Raw genomic sequence first — 19,044 nt, 5'->3', positions numbered from 1 at the left:
CAGATGACACTGGAATAAGTATCAGGTGGCAGAAGACTGCTGGATTTGGTGCAGCTGAAGATTATTAAAGTAAGAAAAGGGTAAGCACATGAGGGAAGAGGGCCCTGCTCGTGAGAGCTTACATTCTAAAGGGGAGGGGTAGACAGACAGGGGTGAGACAGATGGGGTACATAGAGAGCGTGGAACAGAGGTTTAGGATGAGATTTGGCTGGGTTTGGTGAAGAAGTGGGTCTTGAGAGCCCGTTTGAAGTTTTGTAGAGAGGTGGAGAGTCTGAGGGGGAGAGGTAGGGAATTCCAGAGAAGTGGTGCAGCACGTGAAAAATCTTGGAGGTAGGAGTGGGAGGAAGTAATCCGTAGGCAGGAGAGTCGGCGAGCATTAGCAGAGCGAAGAGGATGGGTGGGAGTGTAAAGCGAGATAAGATCAGAGATGTAGATGGGAGAGGAGTGGGTGATTCTATTACAGGCTGTGGAGGTTGAATTAATTACAAAAGATGTCATGGATGTTTTGGTACCTCAGTTTCCTGTAGTCCCTTTATTTTATTTATTACCAAAGATCCACAAGGGAACAAATCCTCCCCCTGGTCGACCCATTGTGTCGGCAAGAGGGTCGCTTATGCAAGCTGTGTCGGTCTTTTTGGACTATTTTTTACAACCGTTGCTTTGTGAGGAACCTAGTTTTTTAGTTGACACCACTGCATTCTTGAATAATCTCCGATTAATCATCATTACCTGACGATTGTTGGCTGGCAACGGTCAATGTAGTCAGTTTGTACACATCTATTCACCATGCTATGGGGTTGACAGCTGTTAGAAGATTTCTCATTAGAAAACAAGCTTTTGATGCTGGTAAAATTGAGTGATTCTACTATTGTTAGAATTGGTTTTGACTAATAATTTTTTTCTTTATGGGAAGCAATTTTACCTGCAAGTCCAAGGCTGTGCGATGGGATCTGCTGTTTCTCCCACGTACGCAAATATTGTTATATTTTCAGTCGAAGATGATTTGTTTTACAGCAATGATACATTCAGATCAGGAGTAATTCTCTTCAATCGCTATATAGATGACTTGTTCATTCTTTGGAAAGGCGATAAGGCTAATTTGATTGATTTACTGGAGGTATGCAATTCAGGTGCCAGTACGATTAAATTTACATTTGTGTCGAATCAGCATGTAATTAATTTCCTCGATGTCACGGTGACGATTCAAAATAATCGTGTCATTACATCAATCTACATGAAGCCAACCGACCGCAACCAATTATTGCATGCACATAGTTGCCATCCTCCTTCTTTGAAAAGAGGGTTGCCATATTCTCAAATGATCAGGATCAGGAGAATTAATAGCAATGTAGAATTGGCCTCACGGCAGATTGATGCATTGATTGTTAAATTATTGCTGAGGGGTTATTCTAAAGATTTACTACAGTCAGCCAAAATAAAAGTTATGGACATGGATAGAACAGCTTTATTACAGAAGAAATCGAAAACGGTGGAACAACATATTACATTTCCATGGGTCAATAAATTCAACACTAAATCTGAGACTATTACCAGAATTGCTAAAAAGCATTGGCCTCTGTTGGAAACGGACGAGCAGTTGCATTTGTCTGGTTCTAAATTGATGCCCTGCTATTCCAAAGGGAAAAATTTAAGAGATTATCTTGTAAGAACGGATGTCTCAGGCATGTTGATGGACACATCAATACCGACTCATTTTTTGTCAGCACAGAATGCTAGATTGGGGTGCTTTAAGTGTACATGTGTCACCTGCCAATATTTATTGGTGGGGGATTCATTCAATCATCCGCAAACTGGCAAGAGGATAATGATCAGACATCAATTAACATGCAATTCTACGTTCATTATTTACCAGATAGTGTGCCCCTGTGGGCTTAGCTATATTGGTAAATCTGAACGTAAATTTAAAGAGAGAATGACTTGTCATAGGTCTGCTATAAGAAATGCTTTAGACACAGGGAGCAGTGAACAGCCTGTGGCTAGACACTTTGCTGCTTGCAGGCATTCCATCAATAGCATACGCTATAGGATGATCGACCACGTCCCCAAAAATATCAGGGGTGGTGATCGTGCTTCTAAATTATTGCAAGTGGAGGCGAGGTGGATAGCCTATTTGGATGTGATTTACCCGAAGGGTCTTAATGAGCAGTTCTCCTATGCATGTTTCCTATAAAATCATTTGCTATAGTGGTGGCATGATGATGAGTCCATGCGTTGACTTACACTTACACGAATTTGGTTCGGCCGTTAATTGATTTATACCAGTATAGGTATTTGTTAAGAAAATGTTCTATTAATTTTTTGAACAATCGGAATTTCCCTAATGGCTTGCAGTATTGCTATTATGTATGTATTAATATTTCAACATTTGATACTGCTCAGCACTCTGTATTTATTGGTTGCTATTCAAGATCCTGTATTTTGTAGCAATGTTCGGTTTATGCTTTACCGCTAGCGACCTGGTTTCCATGGTAATGGGTTTCTTTCTTTCAGTGCGCTGACGGCACTTTCACATCATTTCCGTTTCCTTTACCGGATGTTCGGGTCCGGACCGTTTTACAACATGCACGTGGGGGTTCTATAAAGGTAGGATTGTTTTTAATTTATATTAATAAAGCCTGACAACAGTGGGGTGCCACTGAAATGTTGCTCTGCTACAAATTATCGTTGTGGTCGTGATTATTGAAGTTTGCCGTGAGTGCCACGTTTTTCTCCTATATATATATATATATATATATATATATAAATAAAACAAACATCCTCCAAAAATCAGCAGCACTCTGAGACTTGATTTGTCACACTATGAATCTCAATAAAGTGCATTTAATAAATCATCCTGTGAGCCAACGTTTCGAGGCCAATAACGCCTCTTTGTCAATGTGTCATCACCTTCACAAAGGGGCATTATTGGCCTCGAAACGTTGGCTCACAGGATGATTTATTAATTGCACTTTATTGTGATTCATTGACAAATGAAGTCTCAGAGTGCTGCTGCTTGTTGGAGGACGTTTGTTTATTACTACATTTTCCAGATGGTACCTGAGCATTGCTGACTGTTAGAGTCCTTCCACATCGTGTGTATATATCTATATATAATTTATTTTTATTTTTATATATATATTTATTTCAATTCATTTTAATTTTTTTATTTAATTTATTTTTTTATTTCTTTATTATAATTTTATCATTATTTGTGTATATATATATATATATATAGACAAACGGATCCTTCCCAAGTCCTATGTAGAGCTTTGTAGAAGGAAACACAGGCGGCACTCCAAGGTCTTGTTAAATAGGTCTGTATTGAAAAATTACAGCAACGTTTCAAGACCATTACGGTCTTTTCATCAGGCTGTGCATCTTAAATGGTGATACAAGTGACTAAAGAGTGCTAAAGTGTGCTTACCTGTGTTATATACCTGTGTGTGCAGCGTGCGGTGTCTCTCGGAGTCCCGGGCCGTCGGCTTCCGGGTGCGTCAGCAAGTCGCTCCGTTCGTGACGTCATGGTTGCTGGGCAACCCGATCAAGCTTCGGGACCCGTTGCGCCGGGAGAACCTGAAGTGTAAAAATAAAGATCAAGCTTCAATATTACAAATGCTTGTAAATAAGCTTGAATGTTGATGATGAGTGATAGAATGTAAGCTCTCACGAGTAGGGCCCTCTTCCCTCATGTGCTCACCCTTTTCTTTAATAATTCTCAACTGCCCAAATCACAGTTTTTGGGCCACCTGGAACTTATCTCTGTCATTTACTGGTGTAGTTATGCTTAGTTACCCTGTACTTGTCCAAAATTGATTTCAACTGTAAGTCACTGTTTTGATTATGTGCATATGTACTCTGTAATTGGGCGCTGCGGAACCCTTGTGGCGCCATATAAATAAATGATAATAATAATAAATAATAATAATAAAGAAATAATGTGAAAGTGAATTTAAAAATTACGATTAAAAACTGAGGGTACAAATGCTCTACCATAATAAATTATAAGTTCCTAGGTGATACAAAAAATACGTTATTGAAGTATATGCATAATAACAATCTACTTCTATTCATAATTGCATTTAACTAACATTTATATTTTAGGAGCATAATTTTAATTAATATGGTGAGCTATTTCAAGTTAGAAAGGTATTCCAGGTGAATTTTTCATTTAATCCATTGGGTGCTAACGCTCCCAGCAGGAATATCCATTTAGATTCACATTTGGTCAGGAGTTTTTAACGGTCACCCCCTCTTGTCAAGGCTGGGATATGGTCTATGATTTTGCAGCGAAGATCTGACAGACGATGTCCATGTAATCGGTAGTGTCTCGCTACTGGTTGGTCTATATTTTTGCCTTCTAGCGCTGCTTTAACTGCCGATCTATGTAGGGCCATACGGTCACGTAGATTGCGTATAGTTTGTCCCACGTAAGTGAAACCACAAGGGCATGTGATAGTGTACACAATATACGGTGTGGTGCACGTCACTACATGTTTTATTTTATATTTATGTCCGGTTTGTTGGTTGGCAAAGAAATGTCCTGGATCCATGTATTTACAAGTGGTGCAAGATATGCACCTATAGCATCCCGGTTTTTTAGTAATAGTACCTAATGATGTTGCATTCATTTGTGCGGTGATGTTGGTTTTTACTAATCGATCTCGAATGCTTCGGCCTCTTTTATAACTGGGCATAATGCGGGTGTTTTTAAATACTGGTAAATCTTTGTCTCCTGTGACAATTGGCCAGAGGGCCTTGGTTGCTTGTGGGATCACTGCACTGGCTGTGTTGAATGTTGTCACAAAGGGTATTTTGATTCTATCATCCTTTTTCTTGTTCTGTATAGGTTGCAGCAGTTGTTCACGTGGCATATGTAGTACTGTGTTTTTCATTTCTAACAGCTCTCTGTAATGATATCCTCTGGAAGCAAATTTTTCCACCATGTGTGACAGTGCTTGTTCTAGATCTTCTGGATTACTTGAAATGCGTGCTGCCCTAATCATTTGTGATCGTGGTAGCCCTTTGATCAAGGCAGGTGGATGACAACTACTATGTAATAACATGGTATTCCGATCTGTGTTTTTAGTATATAGAGAGGCTCTAAGTTTACCTTGATGGATGCTTATAGTAACATCTAGGTAATTGATACTGGAAGTGCTGAATTGATGAGTGAATTTTATGGGGTTATCCATATTGTTGGTATTGGAGATCAATAAGGTTAAGGTTGATAACGGACCCGTCCACACTATCAGGAGATCGTCGATATATCTTGTGTATAATAAAATAAATTGTGTAACATCTGGATCCGAAAAGAAGAAAGTTTGTTCTTGTTGAAACATATACACATTGGCAAAAGAAGGGGCTACGTTGGACCCCATGGCACAGCCCTTGGTTTGAACATAATACTGACCATTATGTATAAAATAATTGTTGACCAAAGTACTTTTTAACAACTGTAGAAATAACGGAATGGGGATGTCTGAAAAATTGTGTTTGTATAAGAACAATTCCATGGCTTTAAGGCCTCCTTCATGAGGGATCACTGTGTATAAATTTTTTACATCTAATGTACACAGTATGGTATTTTCTGGAAGTTGAGGTAAAGACTGTAATTTGAGTAAAAGTTGTGTGGTGTCTTTTAAGAAGGTAAGCTGTTTTAAAATAAATGGTTAAATAAGGCCATCCAAAAATTTGGACACTGGTTGCAGCAATGACCCTCTTGCTGAGATGATGGGGTGAGGGGGTGGATTACAGACATCTTTATGTAATTTTGGTACAGTATATATTACAGGAGTGATGGGATGTTCTGTGCTTAATGCTTTAAATATCCTATTGTTGATTTGTTGTGTATCATGGGCATATTTTAGGATACTATCCAGTTGTGTTTTATACTTATCAGTTGGATTAATGGGTAATTTACTGTAGGTGGATGTATCTGACAACAACATGTCAATATTTTTTATGTATATGTCCGTGTCCTGCAGCACTATGCCTCCTCCTTTGTCCGCTGAGCGGATTATGATGTTATTCAAAGCCGATAATTCATTAAGGGCTTGATATTCCTGTTTGGTGAGATTGGAGCAAATTTTTGGTTTTGCTCCATGGTATTTGGTCACAGATTCGTCTAAGAGTCTGTTATAGGTTTTTAAGGAGGGGTTCATAGATGCCGGATCAAAGGTAGATCGTTTATGAATTAATTGATATTTTGGCCCCACTTCAGATGTTGATGTTTGATGCTGAAAAAATTCTTTTGTTTTTAGCGTTCGATAATGTCCGTAAAGATCAATTTTCCAATTAAGATCGTTATGGTATGTAGTGGGGACGAATGATAATCCTTTGTTCAGGACTGCTGATTGCGCTGTAGTTAAAGAGTGAGAGGATAGATTAAACACTATTTCTTCTTTTTTATGTTTACTGGCGGTTTGGTAGATTCTTTGGTTTTGACCGCCTCTCCTGGTTCTTCTGTTGAACGATGATCTGCCCTGGTTCTTGAAGCTCGATCTAAAGGGATCTCAGATGTTTTGGAAGGGTCGTCAGAGTCATTAATATGAAAATCGCTGTCACTGTTAGATTGGGAGCGTTGTCTGAAGTTGGTGTTTCTGGTGTCACATCTGTCTCTCCATGATACTTTCGAGCGCGATCTGGAGCGGCCAGGAATAAAGTCGGTGCCACTAAGCCATCTATATACTCTGAATTCTTCGTAATCTGTTTGCACAGTAATGAGTTTTTTGTTTTTAAATTTAAGAAGCTCTTGTCTGTAATTATTACATTGTGTTTCCATTTTTGCCCACATTGTTTGATGTTTTTTATCTTATAATACTGGCTTATGTGTGGCTGTGGTAGTATTTAATTTTTCTTTCGTTTCTTTGAGGATTCTGGCCGACTCTTCAATCACTAGCAACATGAGATCGAAGCTACATTTGTTCAATACAGATATCCACTTATGGCAAAAATTTGCATTATTGCGGCCGATGGTAGGGGTGTTTCTAATGCGAAAGCCGCGTGGTATCATTTTTGCTCGAAAATAATTTGAGAGAGATGTTCCGTGTAAGAGATAATCCGTTTCTTTATTTTGTAGTTTCAGAATGATGTTGTATACTTCATCAGCTGTTGGAACATTTTGTGTAGGGTGAAGATCTTCCTCAAACAAAATGGTGTCAGCATGTTCTTGTGTGAACGTCAAAGTTTCATCCAGATGTGATTTAAGGTCTATGAATGACTTGACCTCACTGCAAGCCATTTGTGAATCTGTGTTATGAGTGGCAATATAGCAGCGTTTAATTGAATCATCTGGAAAAATTTGTAGATGGTAAACAACAAGACTGTAGTCAATTGTAAAAGTCCAAGGTAAATGATGTAGTAATCAATGTAATTAAGAGAATTGATTAAAGTTCTCTTAATTACATTAGTAATGGATTAGTGGCACCGACTTCATTCCTGGCCGCTCCAGATCGCGCTCGAAAGTATCATGGAGAGACAGACGTGACACCAGAAACACCAACTTCAGACAACGCTCCCAATCTAACAGTGATAGCGATTTTCATATTAATGACTCTGACGACCCTTCCAAAACATCTGAGATCCCTTTAGATCGAGCTTCAAGAACCAGGGCAGATCATCGTTCAACAGAAGAACCAGGAGAGGTGGTCAAAACCAAAGAATCTACCAAACCGCCAGTAAACATAAAAAAGAAGAAATAGTGTTTAATCTATCCTCTCACTCTTTAACTACAGCGCAATCAGCAGTCCTGAACAAAGGATTATAATTCGTCCCCACTACATACCATAACGATCTTAATTGGAAAATTGATCTTTACGGACATTATCGAACGCTAAAAACAAAAGAATTTTTTCAGCATCAAACATCAACATCTGAAATGGGGCCAAAATATCAATTAATTCATAAACGATCTTCCTTTGATCCGGCATCTATGAACCCCTCCTTAAAAACCTATAACAAACTCTTAGATGAATCTGTGACCAAATACCATGAAGCAAAACCAAAAATTTGCTCCAATCTCACCAAACAGGAATATCAAGCCCTTAATGAATTATCGGCTTTGAATAACATCATAATCCGCTCAGCGGACAAAGGAGGAGGCATAGTGCTGCAGGACACGGACATATACATAAAAAATATTGACATGTTGTTGTCAGATACATCCACCTACAGTAAATTACCCATTAATCCAACTGATAAGTATAAAACACAACTGGATAGTATCCTAAAATATGCCCATGATACACAACAAATCAACAATAGGATATTTAAAGCATTAAGCACAGAACATCCCATCACTCCTGTAATATATACTGTACCAAAATTACATAAAGATGTCTGTAATCCACCCCCTCGCCCCATCATCTCAGCAAGAGGGTCATTGCTGCAACCAGTGTCCAAATTTTTGGATGGCCTTATTCAACCATTTATTTTAAAACAGCCTACCTTCTTAAAAGACACCACACAACTTTTACTCAAATTACTGTCTTTACCTCAACTTCCAGAAAATACCATACTGTGTACATTAGATGTAAAAAATTTATACACAGTGATCCCTCATGAAGGAGGCCTTAAAGCCATGGAATTGTTCTTATACAAACACAATTTTTCAGACATCCCCATTCCGTTATTTCTACAGTTGTTAAAAAGTACTTTGGTCAACAATTATTTTATACATAATGGTCAGTATTATGTTCAAACCAAGGGCTGTGCCATGAGGTCCAACATAGCCCCTTCTTTTGCCAATGTGTATATGTTTCAACAAGAACAAACTTTCTTCTTTTCGGATCCAGATGTTACACAATTTATTTTATTATACACAAGATATATCGACGATCTCCTAATAGTGTGGACGGGTCCGTTATCAACCTTAACCTTATTGATCTCCAATATCAACAATATGGATAACCCCATAAAATTCACTCATCAATTCAGCACTTCCAGTATCAATTACCTAGATGTTACTATAAGCATCCATCAAGGTAAACTTAGAACCTCTCTATATACCAAAAACACAGATCGGAATACCTTGTTATTACATAGTAGTTGTCATCCACCTGCCTTGATCAAAGGGCTACCACGATCACAAATGATTAGGGCAGCACGCATTTCAAGTAATCCAGAAGATCTAGAACAAGCACTGTCACACATGGTGGAAAAATTTGCTTCCAGAGGATATAATTACAGAGAGCTGTTAGAAATGAAAAACACAGTACTACATATGCCACGTGAACAACTGCTGCAACCTATACAGAAAAAGAAATAGGATGATAGAATCAAAATACCCTTTGTGACAACATTCAACACAGCCAGTGCAGTGATCCCACAAGCAACCAAGGCCCTCTGGCCAATTGTCACAGGAGACAAAGATTTACCAGTATTTAAAAACACCCGCATTATGCCCAGTTATAAAAGAGGCCGAAGCATTCGAGATCGATTAGTAAAAACCAACATCACCGCACAAATGAATGCAACATCATTAGGTACTATTACTAAAAAACCGGGATGCTATAGGTGCATATCTTGCACCACTTGTAAATACATGGATCCAGGACATTTCTTTGCCAACCAACAAACCGGACATAAATATAAAATAAAACATGTAGTGACGTGCACCACACCGTATATTGTGTACACTATCACATGCCCTTGTGGTTTCACTTACGTGGGACAAACTATACGCAATCTACGTGACCGTATGGCCCTACATAGATCGGCAGTTAAAGCAGCGCTAGAAGGCAAAAATATAGACCAACCAGTAGCGAGACACTACCGATTACATGGACATCGTCTGTCAGATCTTCGCTGCAAAATCATAGACCATATCCCAGCCTTGACAAGAGGGGGTGACCGTCAAAAACTCCTGACCAAATGTGAATCTAAATGGATATTCCTGCTGGGAGCGTTAGCACCCAATGGATTAAATGAAAAATTCACCTGGAATACCTTTCTAACTTGAAATAGCTCACCATATTAATTAAAATTATGCTCCTAAAATATAAATGTTAGTTAAATGCAATTATGAATAGAAGTAGATTGTTATTATGCATATACTTCAATAACGTATTTTTTGTATCACCTAGGAACTTATAATTTATTATGGTAGAGCATTTTTACCCTCAGTTTTTAATCATAATTTTTAAATTCACTTTCACATTATTTCTTTATCACTCATCATCAACATTCAAGCTTATTTACAAGCATTTGTAATATTGAAGCTTGATCTTTATTTTTACACTTCAGGTTCTCCCGGCGCAACGGGTCCCGAAGCTTGATCGGGTTGCCCAGGAACCATGACGTCATGAACGGAGCGACTTGCTGATGCACCCGGAAGCCGACTGCCCGGGACTCCGAGAGACACCACATGCTGCACACACAGGTATATAACACAGGTAAGCACACTTTAGCACTGTTTAGTCACTTGTATCACCATTTAAGATGCACAGCCTGATGAAAAGACTGTAATGGTCTTGAAACGTTGCTGCTTTTGCACCATGCTGTAATTTTTCAATACAGACGTATTTAACAAGACCTTGGAGTGCCGCCTGTGTTTCCTTCTACAAAGCTCTACATAGCACTTGGGAAGGATCCGTTTGTCTATATGCCAATAGAGGAGGGCACCCAGGCATAAATAACACCATTCATCCAGAGTGCCGGATAACACACACATATATATATATATATATATATATATATATAAAAGAAAAATTAAGAACAAGCGCCTGATGGTGCAGTAATTTTTGGACTTTGATTTCTGTCACGACAACACTCATATAGGTATTAAGCGTACCTGATGAGGAGATTTTAGCATGCACATCAAAAGCTGTTGTCTTCCATCTGTTCCTCACAGCCTGGGGGGTCGGAAAACTTAAAAGGTAACGACACATCACGGGGAGTCTTTAATCCTCCAAAGCTCAAGGTACGATAGAATCAGCTCACAGCACAGGGGTTCATAGTAGTAGAGAAAGACCACCTTTCTGTCAAAGTGACCGTTGCTCCACCCCCTTTCTCCTGGGCAAGCCCCCTTTAATATTAAATTATAGTGTTTGATATCGCTTTTATATAAAATTTTATATAAAATTTATAGAGTTCGATATTAAACCGTATTAAAAGACAATGGCTTTGAAAAGAGTGTCACGTAACACCAGTCGCAGAATACGCCATAAAGCTGTATCACAAACCAGCTTGTGATGAAAAAATTCACTGTTTTGACTAGTCTGTACACTTTACATTACAGTGTTATAGTTCACATGTTATAGTTCACACATTCCAGCAATTTAAACTTCATGCTTGACACACATGGTACAGGTTTAAAAAGCATAATGACTAATGACCGTGTCCATTTTCTTAGATGCACGGAAGCATCACACATGACACTTATTTAAAAAGCATATTGATTTTAATGACCATGCATGATTAATGATGACAGCACAATTTCAAAAACCTTAGATGTACGGGCTACCCGTGACCGCACAATTTCAAAATCCTTACAGCCACGAACTACCACGCTTGTAACAAAAACACCTGGTTATTAATGTTAATCTCTGCAAAAGAACATTAGCGCCACCTACAGGTCTATGTGTTGACTCAAAATGACATCTTAATTTTAAACTATTGTGCTTTTAAATAAAAAGATATATATATATATTAAACCGTATTAAAAGATAATGGCTTTGAAAAGAGTGTCACGTAACACCAGTCGCAGAATGTCACGCAACGCAGCGCGTCAAATCAAGCAGATGAAAGATGCATATTACACAGTGTTAAAACCAGGTAGTTTTAGTGGCATTGATAAATATTATGGGATGGTTAAAAATAAATTTAAAAGATCAGACGTAAGAAAGTGGTTACAAGAACAAGACGCATACACGTTGCACAAGCCAGCAAGAAAAAACTATAAAAGGAACATGATTTGTGTATCGGGTATAAACCAACAGTGGCAATGCGATTTGGTTTCGCTGATAGATCTGTCAAAATACAACGATGGTGTTAAATACATATTAACAATCATCGATATATTCAGTAAGAGGGTGTGGGGTGAAAGTCTGACCGCTAAGAACGCCGCAACAGTCGCTAATGCTTTTGAAAAAATATTCCAGCGGGGTGCTGTGCCGATGAAGCTACAAACCGATAATGGTAAAGAGTTTCTAAACAGAAACCTAAAAAAGGTGTTAGAAAAATACGGTATAAAGCATTTCACGACCAATAACGATGTGAAAGCGGCGGTTCAATAGGACTTTAAAAACACGCATGTGGTGCTATTTCACGGCAAAGAATACCTACAGATATATAGACGTTTTACAAGACTTCATACGCAGCTATAATAACACATACCATAGAACGATTAATTGCGCTCCAAACGATGTGAATGACTCTAACGCATTAAGTGTCTTCAAAACGACCTATGGTGATTACTTTAGAAGTAAGAAAGCCCCCGTTTGTTTAGGAATCGGTGACCACGTCCGTATTTCTAAATATAAGGACATATTTCAGAAAGGTTACGAACAGAGTTTTTCTGAGGAGATATTTGTTGTACATAGTGTGAACACTAAAGGGCTTAAGCCGCTTTATAAGTTGGCAGATCTGTACGGTGAAGTTATAACAGGTAGTTTTTACCCCGAAGAGCTTCAAAGCATACCAAAAAACTATAACAGAGTTTACAAAGTGGAAAAGATTTTAAAAAATAAGACGTCAGAGGCCGAAAATACGCGTTAGTCAAGTGGCGCGGGTACCCCGCAAAATTTAACATTTGGGTTACGGCATCGGTGATAAACGACATATAAAGCTCATCACTATCTAAACAAGATGAGCGATGGATGACAAGTCGTTCTACATAACCTTACCTAGCAACGCCTCGGCGGTTACTTTCCCGCAAAATAAGATTTCTAACTATACGACAAAGTTGGCTAAACCGATAGACTTAAATGGCGAATGGGAAGTAGCACTTACTGAGATACAATATCCGCACATGTGGAATACATTGGATTTACAAGATTATAGACTGCAATTATCATGGGATGGAACGGCGGATCAGCCGGTGGCGAGAGTCGCGAGTTTGTGCATTAAACCGGGTTTTTATGAAACAATCGAAGCGTTACTGAACGTAATCAACGCTGAAATTGTACAACTGAAACTGGACGTTGGATCCGTTTGCACGCGTTGTAACATGCGACAGTAAGCTGTTGTATCAAATCCACGCCGGTTCTAAGCTGACATGGATACTGGGTTTACAACCTAAAACTAAGATTTCTAAACCATGCGCCGACATCAAAGGTGGCCAATATACGATGTACGTGTACACAGACATTATCGAACACCAACGGGTCGGGGATAGTTATGTACCGCTACTTCGCACTGTTGAAATGAAGGGTTATAACAATGAGGTGATCACAATACGATACGAGAAGCCCGATTATGTACCATTGTGCAAAACACATTTTGACACGATAGCCATAGAGATAAAGAACGACCAGAATGAGAACATGGCATTTAAGTTTGGGAAAGCGATCGTGAAGCTACACTTCAGACGCCGCAAAACTGAATTTTATTAACTAAGCAGAATGGTCGCTGTTAAAAATTATGGCGATCCGGGCCTCTACGCGCAATATTATAGATCTCAAGCCGGTAATGGATTACCAGGTTTTCACGGCAGCGCGTACATGTACGGCTGCAGTTTAGGCGGTATTTTTTCAGAAAAGCTGTACCTCTTTTCCGGAGAGGTTTAGAGTTAGCTAAACCGCATATGAAGATCGCGGCACGTAATATAGCGAAAGATGTTATCGGGCAAGCCACAACGGCCGTGGTGAATAAGATACACGAGGCGAACCAAGCAAAGCAAGACGGTTCAGGACTAATATATACAAGAAAAGGCGTGTCTAAAAGAAAACGGAAGCGTATGATAGCGCTTCCGCCTTGGGACATACCCTTTTTAAATAAAAAACAGAGACGACGCAACTCAAAGAAGAAGAGAAAGCTGAAGCGCTCCGTTGGTGATATTTTTTAAACATGTCTTTCATACACCACGAGTCCGTTGAATGTGCAAAAACAGAGCTGGATCTTTTTGACGTGCCCCCGACACAAACTAGCATAGAGAAAAGTCTATACGTCGAAGTTCAACCTTTAGCGGCATTATCCGACACAGCTCCGCTTGAATTTTATATAGCAGCCAGCGGTGAACACTACTACGATCTGAACAACACGCTGTTGTACGTGACATGCAAGATCGTACGAACCGATAACACACCGATACCGCAAGGTGCGCGGGTCGCACTTATTAATTACCCAATAGCGACTTTATTCAACCAAGTGGATGTAACTTTGGGCGACAGGCTCATATCACAATCCAACAATCTTTACGCATACCGCGCATACATTGAGACTATATTGAATTACAGCTCGGATGCATTGTCAACAAAACACACAACAGGCTTATTTTACAAAGATTTGGCTGGTGAATTTAACAACACGGCGCTGGACGGTCCGAATACGGGGTTCAAAAAACGAGCAGGAGCAACAGAGCAGAGTCGCACGGTTGAATTGCTAGGACCGCTTCACTGCGACCTTTTCCATCAACATAAACTAATTTTAAACGCCGTTGATCTGAAGATTAAACTAACCAGAAACAAAGACGCATTCTGCTTAATGTCGTCTGAAGCGGATGCCTTTAAAATACAGATCACAGTGGCATCCCTGTTCGTGAAAAGAATTCAGGTCTCACCAGCCGTGCGGATTGGGCACGCGCAGGATCTGTTAAACGGTAACGCGAAATACGCGATTGACCACGTTGGGATGAAAATCTACAGCGTACCAACAGGCAGTAGAGTATTTAATCTAGAAAATCTATTTTTAGGTCAAGTGCCGAAAACAGTTATAGCCTGTTTTGTGGATAATGAATCATTTTCAGGAATCCATAACCGGAATCCCCTTTGCTTTGAACATAAAAATGTAAGTTTTGCGTCCCTTTATCTGGATGGAACACCGCACCCCGCCAAACCATTTCAACCCGACTTTGAACGCGGTAATGCTGTAAGAGAGTATATGTCACTCATACAGATCACAAATAAGCAGAAATCTGACAATGGTATACTGATTGACCGCGAAGAGTACCTGATAACATCATCGAGATTAATCAAAGGCGCGATGTGCTGTACGATTATCTATAAATGAAATAAACTAACACTACGCTGCTGAAAAAATGAACACATTACAGATAAACTGTATTCTGTACGCTGTGCAAAGCACACGGCATATTTTTAAAGGAACGTATCCGTGCGATATGTTACTGGTCAGTAAACTGGCGCAATAACCCTGCGCGTTTGTAATTAATACGCATAGCAGCGGGCCGCCGGGTGCGCACTGGTTGGCCGCTTATTTTAACGAACAGCGTGAATGTTACTTTTTTGATTCTTACGGGTTAGCCCCTGACAGCCCCCTATTCCCAAAAGCTATAATACATTTTTTAAACTTGAATTCAAAAAGTGTTTATCACCAAAATAAGCAGTTGCAAAATTTTAACAGCACCGTTTGCGGTCAATATTGCGTATACATTATATTTTACATGTGTAAAAAATACAAATATGTGGATGTACTGGCCCGTTTTAGTGATGACACAAAACGTAATGATTGTTTTGTTTCAAATTTTGTAAGACGGCTCCCAAGAAGCCATTGTCTGAGTCATTATGCAGATAGATATATACAGAATTGTGTAACTTGTAACCAACACAACGTTGAAGCGTTTTATGTACAACACTGTATTGTTTGTGTAACTTGTAATCAACATTCTGTTTGTTGCGTTTTATGTACAACGCATCATATCTATGATGTTTTTCTAATAAACAACGTTGTTTATTAAACTTTATATCGCGTGCTTGAAATTTCTTCCGTTTACAGCAATAGAAACAAAGAACAAAACGTTGTTTTATAAATCATAAGCATATTTTATTGATATATATATAACACGGTAAAGACACATTTAAAACACTACATAAAATATTATTGACATAAGTTAAACATTGTGGCGCAAAATGCCAACACAAAATACAGTGTATAAAAATATTATAAATTAGTTATATGTTATAGTTTCAGCCACTGTGAATCCTGAAATAGATTTACGGATCTTTTCCTAGGCAGTAAGTAACTGTGCGGTGTTGTTAACCCTGGGGGACTTAAAACATTTATTCGACCTTTGTTAAGGGTTTGTAGCGACATGGGCAATGTCACAGCGCCATCAGAGGCCTCCTGCTTCTCAGCTTTTAAGCGTTCTAAGCACATTCTATTTGCAGCATTGGCTATGACGGTTGAGGAAATATTTAATTCAGACATAGCCCGCATAAATTCAGGCCACCCGTTCGGTATATTACGGATCGACACACCGTGGCTTTGCGTGATGCTTCTTATTAAATCTAACATGTTGGAACCAGGCACAGCGATGCCTTTGTACAGAAACTCCCCTTTACTGTTCCAGTCTGTGATGTGTTTAGAGCGTGTCATTTTACTCAATAGTATTTCACAGTTTTTTTTATACCGGGCATTAACACCGCTCAAAAGCTCATGATAAACAGCATCGGGCGCAACAGGTTGTGTCGTGTTATTTGATTCATCAACAGATTTTGCAACGAGGGGGTAAAAGAGCTAAAGTTGACATTTCACTATCAGCCTGTTTACTCAACACCAGATATCTCTGCAACAACATTGTATATCGCTTTGCTTTTTCATATTCTGATAAATCATTATTCTGTAGTATTTTCACGATCTCTACATCTAGACCGTGTGTTGCTGTTTTACGTATGTCGTCGCTGTTCGGTTTGTTATGTAAACGGTCTATCTGATTCTGAGGCACCAGATACATTTTCTCAGCGTACTCCATCAGTGATTAGACAATAGTCCTGTAATTAGCGGTATAGCAAAACCAAGCAGCATACCGATTAAACCACCCGAATGTTTAACCAACCTCTTCTTTTTTCCAATGGCACATTTCTTATTACAAAGTGATTTTATAAGCTCTCGCTTCTTTTTAAGGTAGTTCAACTGTCGTTGAGACAGCGGTATTTTACCTTTAAGCGTGTTGAGCGCTATCTCACAAATAGCCGTGACTAAATCGTTTGAAGCGTTGGATAAAATAGCGTTTCTTTGGGTTGGTGTTGCTTTAATTAACGTTTTTAAAAGCACCCAATTACGTCTTATCCGTCCAGACATGTTCACCGTTGTTAGAATGACAACAAATGACTAAAGGTTGTACGGTTATAGCTTTATAGAACCGCGCTTCTTAATGACAAAAGCGACAGGTGTGTCTGGTGGGAATAAGCCGCTTCGTAAATGATAATCGTCAAGAGCGTTGTTTCTTAAATCAACCAGTGAATACCCATAAGGGGCAGCCGTCGCGGATTCATAGGATTCGAGAAAAAAACAATGTTTCGATGGGTACATTTGTCTAGCCAGAATCCCCACCTGCATTTTATCCCTGGGGTTTTTGAACAGGACCATATAATTTGTGTTTAAATGTATAGTTTTGCTCTTTTTACCTTGACAAAATATGTTTTGGACAAGGTACAGGATACTGAGATTACGATGATGTACATACTTTGTGAAAGCTTTCTCAACCTCAGAATTATTACTTGCTGCGTCCATCAGATCATCAATCACTGTTAAATTAATCTTATCAGGGGGAAAAAGTTGATCATCGCTAAAAGACTCTGGTAAACCCTTTATAAAACGCGTACCGGGGTAATCACACAGAAGTTGGTCGTATATAGGCTGCCAACAGGTGTAAAAACAAACAACATTATCAGGTACATGAGTCATATGTGTTGCAGCGTGCTGCAACAGAGTTTTCACAAAATAACTTTTACCCGAATTGGACGGACCCGCTAAAATACATGAGAAAGGGTGCTGAAATCTGGTGTCCATCTTAATAGCTGAACGGCAGTGTTGTGAAGTTGTCCGTAAGAGACTGTTTAGTATAAACACACCTTTGCGTCTTCTGCAAAGTACGCGTCTCTATCTGCCAGCACTTTTTCACACGTACTATACCGGGTTGACGGATCACAACCTTTTTCTGGTCGTCGCCTTCGGGGTTTAAAGGATAATCTAAGACCAGTTCTTTCAGGCTGTCAAAGTTAACGTGCTGCGCATTATAAACATTGAGCGTTATACCTTTAACAGGTCTTTCCGTTGTTTAGTCGATAGCCGTATGACTTGGGACCGGCTGAGACAAATTCTGTTATATGGGTGCCTGTGGGTAGTTCGCTGGTCAACTTGCCTAAATAATCACCCAATGGCGGGCTCCAGTCACCGGGTCTACTGACAAAAATTACAGAATCTGTGTCGTGATAAAGACATCTATCTTGTAATCTATACAGTAGTTTGTACAGTTCAACAGGTGCATAAGCAGTTGTAAAGATGGCTATAGTTACATTTGAAATTGCGCCCCTGGTGTAATGGTCTTTGGCATACTTCCAATTTACCATAACGGTATCATCGTCAACAAAGTCCAAAGCAGACACATCATAGTACGGTAAGAACGCGTATTTAAAAAGTTTGTCCGGATCGGTCACTAGACACGTATTGGGCATGTTGCTACGTTGACCAAATTTACCCCATAAGGAATTTAAAAACAATTTTGAAATTTGTCTTTTAGCGGGGTTGATTTTTATGTGATCGGGTCGTAAAGACACGCCTTCATTTTTTTGATAGGCGTCTATATACTCTTTGCGTTTCACGGCGTCTGTACACCATTCGGGATAACCAGAGGCCTCTTGTTTATCCCTGAGGTGCGTTTTAATGTAACCTGAAAACAACTTGTCAGATCTCTCATAAAAATGCCACACCTCATAGATTTTACACACCATGTAACCCATTTCTACAGCCAAGTTTAGTTCCACGGTACACCATGTACCGATGAGTGCACGTTTTTCTGAATCATGAACGCACGGCTCAGTCTGTCCAGACTCGGCGCATGTGCGACATAATGGAAACATTAACTTGCCGCCCATTTTAACCGGCAGAACCGGAAAGAATAGACCACGAGGCGGGTAAACTTTAACCCTG

At 39.3% G+C, this 19,044-nt stretch overlaps 1 protein-coding gene across 2 annotated transcripts in view; it reads left to right on the top strand.

Annotated features, from left to right (window-relative positions):
• LOC134970092 (uncharacterized) overlaps positions 1-19,044 on the top strand; it is a 449,044-nt gene that overhangs the window by 102,465 nt on the left and 327,535 nt on the right. The window contains exons 2-3 of one of the 2 annotated variants that reach the window (XM_063946171.1): positions 2,512-2,604; positions 10,243-10,391. The gene's annotated coding sequence lies outside the window, so the exon portion shown is untranslated. The remainder of the gene's footprint in view (positions 1-2,511; positions 2,605-10,242; positions 10,392-19,044) is intronic. The other variant, XM_063946172.1, reaches the window with a different exon arrangement.

This window comes from Pseudophryne corroboree, chromosome 11 (assembly GCF_028390025.1).
Source record: "Pseudophryne corroboree isolate aPseCor3 chromosome 11, aPseCor3.hap2, whole genome shotgun sequence".
NCBI classification, from domain to species: Eukaryota; Metazoa; Chordata; class Amphibia; order Anura; family Myobatrachidae; genus Pseudophryne; species Pseudophryne corroboree.
This window is presented reverse-complemented; position numbering and strand designations above follow the sequence as displayed.